The sequence below is a fragment of the Prionailurus bengalensis genome, chromosome A1 (genome assembly GCF_016509475.1).
Source record: "Prionailurus bengalensis isolate Pbe53 chromosome A1, Fcat_Pben_1.1_paternal_pri, whole genome shotgun sequence".
NCBI lineage: Eukaryota > Metazoa > Chordata > Mammalia > Carnivora > Felidae > Prionailurus > Prionailurus bengalensis.
In genome coordinates, this window is record NC_057343.1 from 151,929,505 (window position 1) to 151,940,480 (window position 10,976).

Below are 10,976 nucleotides of genomic sequence, written 5' to 3' on the forward strand. Positions count from 1 at the left end.
TTCCTTTAGTTAGGATGAGAAGGAAAGCCAGAGTCTTGAGAGACATTTGAGCTGAGACCTGAATGAGGACAAAGAGCCACCCACATGGAAATCTGGTGAAAGAGCATCCGGGAGGCCACAGAAATGCAAAGTGAGGCATGAATGCGCTGCCTTGTATAAGGAATGGAACAAAGTGTGGTATATGGAACAGTAATGGAGAAGAAAGTGGAGGGTGACATGGTCGAAAAGGTGGGCAATAGTGACCATACACGAGGCCTTTTTGGGCATTTCAAGAGTATGGGTTTCACTCTCAGTGTTATAGGAAATGTTTTGGGATATTTTAAGCAAGGAATGATCTAATTTTTAAAGACAATTTTAGCTGCCCTGTTGAAAATGGACTATGGAGCAGGCATAAGTGGAAGCATCAAGACACGTTAAGAGGCTATTGCAGTAACATAGGCAAGAGCAGCTGATGGGGGCTGGATTGAGTTGCAGTGGTAGAAGTGGAGAGAGCAGATGAGAACAGAGATACACTTTGGAGGAAGAGTCAACAGGATTTTCCAATGAGCTGAATTTGGCCAGGGGAGGAAAAGAACAAACACGGATGAGTCTTATTACTAAGTCTTTTAGGCTTGACTTATAAGGACTCTTCAAATACCGAAAAATGTAGTCCTAAGACAAAGAAGAAGTACTGCAAAGAGCATTTTAGCTCAACTCTGCCACTAACTATCTGTGTGACCCTGAACGTGTCTGGGTTCCTTAGCACTTCAGCTCACAGTCGTTGAGTCAGGATTTAAGGATATCTCTACTTCTGGGTAAGTAAAATTCACTCATACCATAAGTCAAATCCACTGGCTGCTTTCTAAGCTCTTGATCTCCATGTAGAATTTTATGGGTTGAACCCTAGACACTCTCTCTTCTGTTAAGTCTTCACAGACCATTCTCTTTGCTAATCTTGGATTGTGCCATATCTTTCTCTAACCAGATTAATCTTTTCTCTTCCCAATCCCAGTATGTGATTTTATAGGATTCCCTCCACTCTCATCCTATATCCATAGCTTTAACCAGTCTTAGAGATTAATGACTCCTCTAGTCTCTTGACCTGGGCCTATGCATCCATAGACATACTGGGTATTTATTTCCAGGAGTTTCATAGTCACCTCAACTCAATCATTTGCCTTCCTTCTGTTTTACCTACTTTGAGAATCATTCAGTCACTAAAATTATAATAGTAATAACAAAATGTTTAAAATAAAATCTCAAACTTCTGCTTTGAATCTTCTAGTCTTCCCCATGGTTAATATGTCACTGTCATTTCCTCTGAATTCTCATTGCTTATGCCTTAGTTCACAGTCATCATCGCTTACCTGGACTATTTCATCAGCCTTTTTACCTTCTCTGTCCAACAACCATACTGAAGTCACAGTAATATTTCTAAAATATACTTCATATGATTCCTTCATTCTCCTGCTTAAAATTCTTCAGTAGATTACACACCACTAGGTCAAACTCCTTAGGATGATATTCAGAGTCTTTCATGATCTGGCCCTGTCTTAGTCCATTCAGTGGCTATAACAAAATGCCACACAGTAGGGAGCTTATAAACAACAGGCACTGCTCACAGTTCTGGGGGCTGGAAGTTAGAGATCAGGGGTCCAGCAGGATCAGGTGAGGGTCTCTTCCAGGTCGCAGATTTTTCTTTGTGTCCCCACATGGCAGAAGGGGTAGGGAACTCTGTGGGGGCTCTTTGATAAGGGCACTAATCCCAAACATGAGTGTTCTACCCTCATGAGCCAATTACTTCCCAAAAACCCCACCTCCTAATACCATATCCTTGGGGATTAGGACTTCAATATATCAATTTGGGGACTTTTGATAGTTAATATTATGTGTTAATTTGACAGGGCTAACTAAGAGATGCGCAGGTAGCTAGTAGAACATTCTTTCTGGAAGTATCTTGGAGGGCATGTCTGAAAAAGATTACCACTTGAACCACTGAACTGAGTAAAGAAATGCATGTAGGTGAGCATAGTCAATCTGAAGGGCCCCAATAGAACAAAAAGGTGGAGAAAGGGCTAATTCACTTCCTCTGTTTGAGCTAAGACATCCATTTTCTGCCCTTATACATCGGTATTCTTGGTTCTCAGACTTTTGGACTCAGATTAGGACTTATACCACCAGATATCATATCTACTGGTGCCATGATCTTGGACTTCCCAGCCCCCAGAACTCTGAGAAATAAAACCCAGTCTGTGGTATCTTGGTATAGCAGTCTAAAGCACTAAGACATAAAACTGATACCAGGTATGGGGTGCTGCTGTAACAAATACCAAAATTGTGAAAGTGGTTTTGGAAATGGGTAACAGGTACAGGCTGGAAACATTTTGCAGTGCATGCTAGAAAAAGCCTATATTGCTGTCAAGAGACTCCTAAAAAGCAAATCTGGTGAAGGGCTTAGAAGGAGAAGAGGACAGTTATAGAGAAGGCCTCAATCTCCTTAGAGAACATATAAATGGTCATAAACAGAATATTGGTAGAAATATGGATGGTAAAGGCTATTATGATGAGGTCTCAGATCGAAATGAGCTCCCCACATTCTGGTGTCACATTCTTCAGCCCACAGGTGTGGCTTTAGTAAGCCCTGGTACAACATGTGCTATATCCAGCAATACAGAGGCCATGGCTACCTCCACCTAGATTTTAAAGAATGGAGCCACCAACTACCCAACTCTGGCAGAGGGCCATTGCTGGGGCAGGACTACCACAGAGTGCTCACTAGGGCGATACCCAGCAGAGCCATGAGGACCTGCTACCTCCATTACCACAGACTGGTAAAACAACAGCATGTGATTCCAGCCTGGGAGAGCTGCATCATAGGCTGCACTCAGCAAAGCTGGTGGGACCACTCAGAGCCTTGTGGGCACAACTCTGATCCCAGTCTGTCTACAAGGCAGAGCACTGAGCCAAGAAGGATTGCTTTCAAGCCCTGGGATTTAGTGTTGTTTGACCTATTAGGTTTAGGATTACCATGGATTTGTTACTTTTTTTTTCTCCCTTTTGGAATGGGAATGTATATCTAATCCCTATCCCACTACTGCATTTTGGAAATATGTAACGTTTGATTTCACAGGTTCACAACTGCAGGGCACATATAGCCTTCCAAAAACCCTTGCCCCAGCCTGCAAAGTATTGCCCCCTGGCCAGTACTGTAACTGAGTCTTCAAAAGGCCATTCCACCGTTCTATCAGGCCAGCTGCTTCAGGATGGAGGCGACATAGTAGGACCAGTGAATTCCACCAATAAGGGCCCAATGCTGCACTTACTTTGCTATGAATTGAGTTCCTTGATCTGAAAAAGTAATTCTATGTAGAATATCATGATGTTAAAAATGTTAAAAAAGAAAAAAGAGACTACTTATGAATGGAGAATGTCAGGGCCTTGATCCAAAAAATCCCAAAGATCTGCACTGCGATTCACCTATGTAAGCCTGCCAAAGACTCCAAACAGCATCTCTGTCTGCCACTGACACTTCAAGCCCCATTGGATCTGTGGGATCATATGGCCCAAGTGGCAGAGCAGCTTGCACAGCAGCCTGGACCTGTCAGAGAGCCCTCTCTTGTTTGCGGCTCCACTTATAACCAGCAGCTTTTCAGGGAATTCAGCAAATGGGCCAGTGTAACACACCCAGATGAGGAATATGTTGCCTCCAAAATTCAGAGACCCACTAGGTAATGTACTTCTTGGTTGTAGTAGGGGCCAGATATAACTTATCCTTCACCTTAGAAGGGATACCGCAACATACACCACTCCTGGAATCTGTATCACTCAGGGTCATCCAGAGAAAAAGAACCATACGATATACAAAGAGAAAGAGAGAGGGGGGGGGATAAGAGATTGATTATAGGAATTGGCTTATGTGTCTATGGAGGCCAAGATGTCCCATGATCTGCTGCCTACACCCTAGAGAACTAGGAAAGTTGATAGTGTAAGTCGATCCAAGTCCAAAAGGCTAAGAATAAGGGTTGGTGGAGTAGGTTCTCAGCTAAGTCCAAAAGCAGAAGACAGGAGATTGATAACTCATCTCAGGTAGAGACACATTAATTGTTCTTCTTCACCCTTTTGTTCTATTTAGGCTCTCAATGGATTGGATGATACCCACCCACATTGGAGAGGGTCATCTACTTGGTTCAGTTCACCAGTTCAAACGCTAATCTCTTCTAGAAACACTTTCAGAGACACACCCAGAAATAAGCTTTTGCCAACTATCTAGGCATCCCTTAGCCCAGTCAAGGTGACACATAAAATTAACCATCACAGGACCTTTCTCACCTTTCTATCCTCCATATATGGAACTTCAGCAATACCAAACTATCTGCAGCTCTTGAAATAAACCATGCTATTTCTCATTGTCTCATTGTCTTTCTTAGTATATGCTGCCTAGAATTCCCTGTTCCCTTATCTGCCTGGGTCTCCCTTAATTGGCCTCAAATACCAGCTCAAAATTATGAGTCTGGGGGCCTCCCTAACATACATCTCTAGGCAAAGTAAAGTGACTACTAATGCCTCCCAACAGTGCTGTGGCTATACCTCTGCTCTTCTCAATGAATTGCCAGTATAATTACATGTTATCTGTATCAGTCATGAGACTAGGGCAAGTAAGGGAAGGTGCTTTATCTCTGCATCTCCAACATCCAGAACATGGTGGTCCTTAATATTCATTCATTCAATAAATATTTATTGAATGCCTTATCTCCTATAATTGAATAAAACAGACAAAGAGCTCTAACCCCACAGAGCTTACATTCTTGTGGGAGCATGGCGAGTGGAGAGGACAGAGACAATAAAAAATAAACATAGTAAATAAAGTATTTAATATCTGTATAGAAGGTGATAAGTGCTATGAAAGGTAAAGTGGAGTAAAGAAAAAGGAGTGCCCTGGGGTGGGGGTGGAGAATAGACTGCAGTATTGAATAGTAATAAGTAGTATTATTAAATAGTAATATGACTGAATAGTAATATTATTCATGATTAGCTAGGTTATGTGGTAGTAACAAACCACCCTCAAATCTCAGTAGCTTAAAACAATGCAGGTTTATTTCTGGCTCATGCAAAATATCCATTACAGGTTGGTGGGCATTCTGCCCATGCCATCCTCACTCAGAGATCCAGGCTAATAGAGACCCCATCATCTGAAAGGCTGACAGGTGCAGGGACACAGGGAAGACAGCATTGTACACAAGAGAATATACATAGGAGAATCTACACAGGCTTTTAAAAACATCCACCTAGAAGTGACACCTGTCACCTCTGCTCACATTTCTTTGGCCATAACAAATCATATGCTCCTGTCTAACTTCAAGGAAGAAAGGAAGTGTGATCTGCCTCGTTGAGAGGGGAATTGGATATTGATGAATGGTAGTAATGTCTATCAGAGTGTTCGGTTGCTAAGATGAGAGATGAGAGAGTTAAACAAGCAGAAATCTATGGGAAGAATGTTCCAGGCAGAAGCAGCTAGTGAGAAAGCCTCAATGTGTTGGGGCACCTGGATGGCTCAGTCGGTTGAGCATCGGACTTCAGCTCAGGTCATGATCTCACAGTTTGTGGGTTCGAGCCCCATGTCGGTCTCTGTGCTGACAGCTTGGAGCTTGGATCCTGCTTCAGATTCTGTGCCTCCCTCTCTCTCTGCCCCAACCCACTCGCATTCTGTCTCTTTCTCTCTCAAAAACAAATAAACATTAAAAAAATTGTTTTTAATAAAAAAAAAAAGAAAGCCCCAATGTGAAGCATATCTGGAGTGTTTTAGGAACAGCAAGGAGGCCAGTGTACCTGGAGAGCAGTGAGAGAGGGACAATACTAGGAGGTGAGATCAGAGATGTAGGGAGGGAGGGTAGAGACCAGATCACAGAGAGGGAGGCCAAGGTAACTACCAAGAGATGGGTCTGCCTGCTCTGAGACTAAACGACTACCAACCCGGGGTGTAACTTGAATTGATTTTATTTTTTTTAATTTTTTAAAATGTTTTATTTATTGGGGTGCCTGGGTGGCTCAGTTGGTTGAGCGGCCGACTTCAGCTCAGGTCATGATCTCGTGGTCTGTGAGTTTGAGCCCCGCGTCGGGCTCTGGGCTGATGGCTCAGAGCCTGCAGCCTGCTTCTGATTCTGTGTCTCCCTCTCTCTCTGCCCCTCCCCTGTTTATGCTCTGTCTCTCTCTGTCTCAAAAATAAATAAAACGTTAAAAAAATTTAAAAAATAAAATAAAATAAAATAAAATAAAATAAAATAAAATAAAATAAAATAAAATGTTTTATTTATTTTTGAAAGAGCACAAGCAGGGGAGGGGCAGAGGGGAACAGAGGATCTGAAGTGCGCTGACAGCAGCAAGCCCACTGTGGGGCTTGAACTCACAAACCAAGAGATTATGACCTGAGCTGAAGTTGAATGCCCAACTGACTGAGCTACCCAGCTATCCCTAACTTAAAATTGATTTTAAACTGAGCTCCCATCTCAGATTAGCATACCCTGGAAGAAACAAAGTTAATTTTACCATTTTAAATGAGATGATAATCACACATGGAGAATGAGGTAAGAAAAACTGACAAAATATGTATGAAATTACTTCAAAAGTATAAAACACTATTATTTATTCATTATTTAAAATCAATTTATGGAGCACCTACTATGCATTAAGCAAATTGCTCAGGATAAAAGTGAAAAATAAAGTGATAGATAACTACTGACCATCATTTAAGGGTTAGTGTCCAGAGTAAAATGATTTAACAAGGCAATGAGCTATAACACAGTAAAATTAAAGAATGAGAACATTGGAATAAGCAAATTTCCCCAGATCTCACCTAGGAGGTAGGAAATTTATGTACATATTTCTTTCTACTTCTTCACTTCCTTTTAATTTTTCCAAACCATACTCTTTATATACCTGCTTTTGAGGAGGGTAAAGCTATAATAAATATATTGGAAAACAATGCTCACAGCACTCACAGACTAGCCAGGGAGACATTTCTATAGAAAAAAAAAAAAAACTGTTTCTTTCTCTCTTTTTTTTTTAAGGTTTACTTATTTTGAAAGAGAGAGCGAGAGAGACAGAACAATTGGGGGAGGGGCAGAGAGAAAGGGAGTGAGAGAATCCCAAGCAGGCTCTGCACTCCGCCCTGAGCCCAATAAGGGGCTTGATCTCACAATGTTGGTCATAGTGCCATCTCTAGGTAGAGGTATACTCTGCTGCTTCTTGTTTAATCTCCCATGCCCTCACTGTCAGTCCTTCCCTGCCCCACAATCAGTCTGATCTCCCTGCCCTCCACACTCTACTTGTGAGCATGAATCTTCATAGGTGGAAACAGACAGAAAGATCCTCTTCAGATGTCTATTGCTAAAATGCTTAGCATGTCCCAATAGCATCCCAACAAGACTAGATTACTGCACTACTTAATTGTTATCTTAAGTGACACACAGACACAAATAGAAGTACGAAATTATGCTACAGGTGATGCTTCTAATAAAGTAAAAATAATAATCCTATAATTTATATCGTTTGTTAGAATTCACAAAAATTTTTGTGTTCATTGTGTATTTGAGCTTCATAAACATCTAGATCTAGTAGTCCTCTTTAAAGATGAGGAAACTGTGATTCACGTAACTGAGGAGACCTCCTAACCCACATGATCTACTAGGTCAAAACCCTTTTAAGGGGAGGATAAGGAAGAGGAGGGTTAGGTACGCATGGCCAGGGCAGCAATGAGGGAGGGACATAATAAAGATGAAGTTGCCAAGATACAAATATTACCACTTGACTCCAGACTTCCCCACTATCAAGTCGATGAAAAACATTTTCAAATTTAACTTACTTAGAGGATTGCTGCTTTCCTGCTAACTACCAATGTCTACTAAGAAGGAAGAAAACTATTGCAAGTAAATTAGAAATCAAATGCTGTTGATGACAAGCTCTAATAAAACAAATCATATCATGTGGTCATTCTCTTGACCAACCCTAATTTTTGCCTTTTTGTAGAAATTCACTTGGGATTTTCCCACATAAACAAACATAAAATGAAATTCCATTGTGTTTTACCAATGCATAGAGTATTCAAGTTGAATTTAAGAGGAATTAAGAATTAGGACTGTTTATCTGTATTGAAGACCATATTTCACTTAATAAATGTAAAAGTGTAGTGACCATGAAAACAAACAAAAAATGCCATAAGCACAAGCAAAAAAATGGCAAAGAGACAAAAAAAGTACATTAGACCATTCATTTATCTACACATTAGTTTTTTTATTCTTTCAACAAACGTTTATTGAATATTTACCCAGGGTTAGGAACTGTGCTACAGAAAAAGATACATAAGTCATGGCTTCTGCCGCTGAAAAGCTACCATCTAGTAAGATTAACAACATTAAGTGACTAGAGAACACAGTAAAAGCTACAACTAAGTTACAAACCAAGTGCCAAGACTGTATAACAGAATGGATCCATTAACTACATCTGAGGAGTCTGAGGAAGACTTCTTGAAGACAGGAACATTTTAGCTGTATCTGGAAGTCTGTAGACGTGACTATTTTAAGGAAATACGTTTGGTGAATGTGAGTAAATGGGTTTACATGCAAGGATAAGGGAAAGGTAAGGTAGATAATTGTCTTTCCTTCTAGAAGAAGAGCGTACCCTGGAAGAAGTTTGCCATATAATTCATGGTGAGATTGAGATTCAAAACCAGCGAGAAGAACAATAAGAAGGAAATAAAGGCAGTTGAATGGATTAGGGCAGAGAAATGTTCTAGATCAAGATTCATCATGGAGTGGATTTGATCTTGAGGAAGAAAGTCTCAACATCACACATCTACAAAAGTAAAAAAGAACAGGGCAATTACATGGAGCCATGGAATTGTGAAGCCCAAAGCCATTAGTTTAATGTCTAAGAGTTGTTACAAATGTAAGCCAAAATGCATTGTCCCACAAGAAGCTAATGAGCTCCTGAGATTTTTTTAAGACAGCACCAAGCTTCTAGGAAGCTTCTCCCTAAAGAAGGCTCTTAAGGAGTCTAGAGGTGCTGGCAACAACACCAGTGAAATCTTCACTCTTCCACATTTGAGTCTCCCCCTTTTAATCCACTAATGCAGAGCCTTTGAAGAAAATCATTTCACAAAGGAAAATGAGGCCAGAGCTACGGGCGCTTTTTCTGCCCGCGATGTCTCAAATTCATTCTTAAGGAACTGAGAATTTAACCTTCCAAAATGTCAAAAGACCATCTTATGCCCCACCTCCCACCCCAGCTCCTGCAGCACAAATGCCCAGCACACCAGGGTTTGTGGGATACAATCCACACAGTCATCTTGGCTACAACAACTATAGGCTGGGAGGGAACCCAGGCACCAACAGGCGGGTCACGGCATCCACTGGCATTGTGATTCCAAAACCCCCAAAGCCACCAGATAAGCCACTGATGCCCTACATGAGGTACAGCAGAAAGGTCTGGGACCAAGTAAAATCTTCCAACCCCGACCTAAAGTTGTGGGAGACTGGCAAGATTATTGGTGGCATGTGGTGACATCTCACTGATGAAGAAAAACAAGAATATTTAAATGAATACAAAGCAAAAAAGATACAGTACAATGGATCTATGAAGGCCTATTATAACCCCCCACATACCTTGCTTACATAAATGCAAAAAGTCGCACCAAAGCTGCTTTAGAGGAAGAAAGTCGACAGAGAGTCTTGCATGGAGAAAGGAGAACCTTGCATGAGCATTTAGCCTGCTGAAGATCCAGATGACTATGATGATGGCTTTTCAGTGGAGCATACAGCCACTGCTCGTTTCCAGAGAAACCACCACCTCATCAGTGAAATCCTTAGTGAGAGTGTGGTGCCAGACGTTCGGTCAGTTGTCACAACAACTAGAACGCAGGTCCTCAAACGACAGGTCCAGTCCTTAATGGTTCATCAGTGAAAACTAGAAGCTGAACTTCTTCAAATAGAGGAGAGACACCAGGAAAAGAAGAGGAAATTCCTGGAAAGCACAGATTCATTTAACAATGAGTTTAAAACGTTGTGCAGTTTGAAAGTGGAAGTGGACATGGAAAAAATCGCCGCTGAAATTGTACAGGCAGACGAATAGGCTCACAAAAGGCAGGAGGAAAGAGAGAAAGAGGCAGCGGAGCAAGCTGAACTCAGTCAGAGCAGCATGGTTCCTGAGGAAGAGCTAGCTTCCAGTAAGGCCGAGGACAAGAAGGACAACAAAAGAGTCCCAATGGAGACAGAGGAGACACACCTTGAACAAGCAATGGAGAGCCAAGAGAATGGCAAATAAGGCACATCTACTCCTGAGGACAAGGAGAGTGGGCAAGAGGGGGTGGACAGTGGACAGTCCTGAGGAAGAGACCAGTGATAGTAACACTGGCTCAGGGAGCAACAGTGCAACCATGGAGGAAACACCAACAGACCCCACACTGGAAGACGAGAAGAAAGAATAAATGTTGCCTTGCTTTATGCGTTCTAAATACTTTTTTAAATGAAAAAATATATTTTTTTGAGTTTAAAAAAAAAAGAAAATTATTCCATTCTCTCATATAAAAACAGCTACCACTCTTCGAGTTATGGAATGAATAAGTTACAGGAATAAAAGGCACAGCATAAAGAATATAGTTAATGATATTCTAATTGCGATGTATCTGGACAGATGGTAGCTACACTTGTGATGAACATAGCATAATGTATAAACTGTCATATACCTGAAGCCAATGTTCTCATTGTTTCCATTGCTTCAATGTTTTCATAGAGTTGATATTGTATGTCAACTATACTCAATTTTTAAAATTTTAATAATAAAAATAAAATAATTAAAAGTTAAAACAGAACCACTATTTTTTTGCTGAAGTACATGACTAAAAAGAACATTACTTAATAAGACTCTAAATGTTCCAAGTTGATCTTACAAAATCCTAGAACCCCAGCATAGATGCTAGTATAATTGTGACAGATATAAAATGAATC

The 10,976-nt window shown here is 41.0% G+C and overlaps 1 pseudogene; it reads left to right on the forward strand.

The window, feature by feature from the left end:
* The first annotated feature begins 9,093 nt into the window (after positions 1-9,093).
* On the forward strand, positions 9,094-10,579 carry LOC122474924 (annotated as a pseudogene).
* The last annotated feature ends 397 nt before the right edge of the window (positions 10,580-10,976 follow it).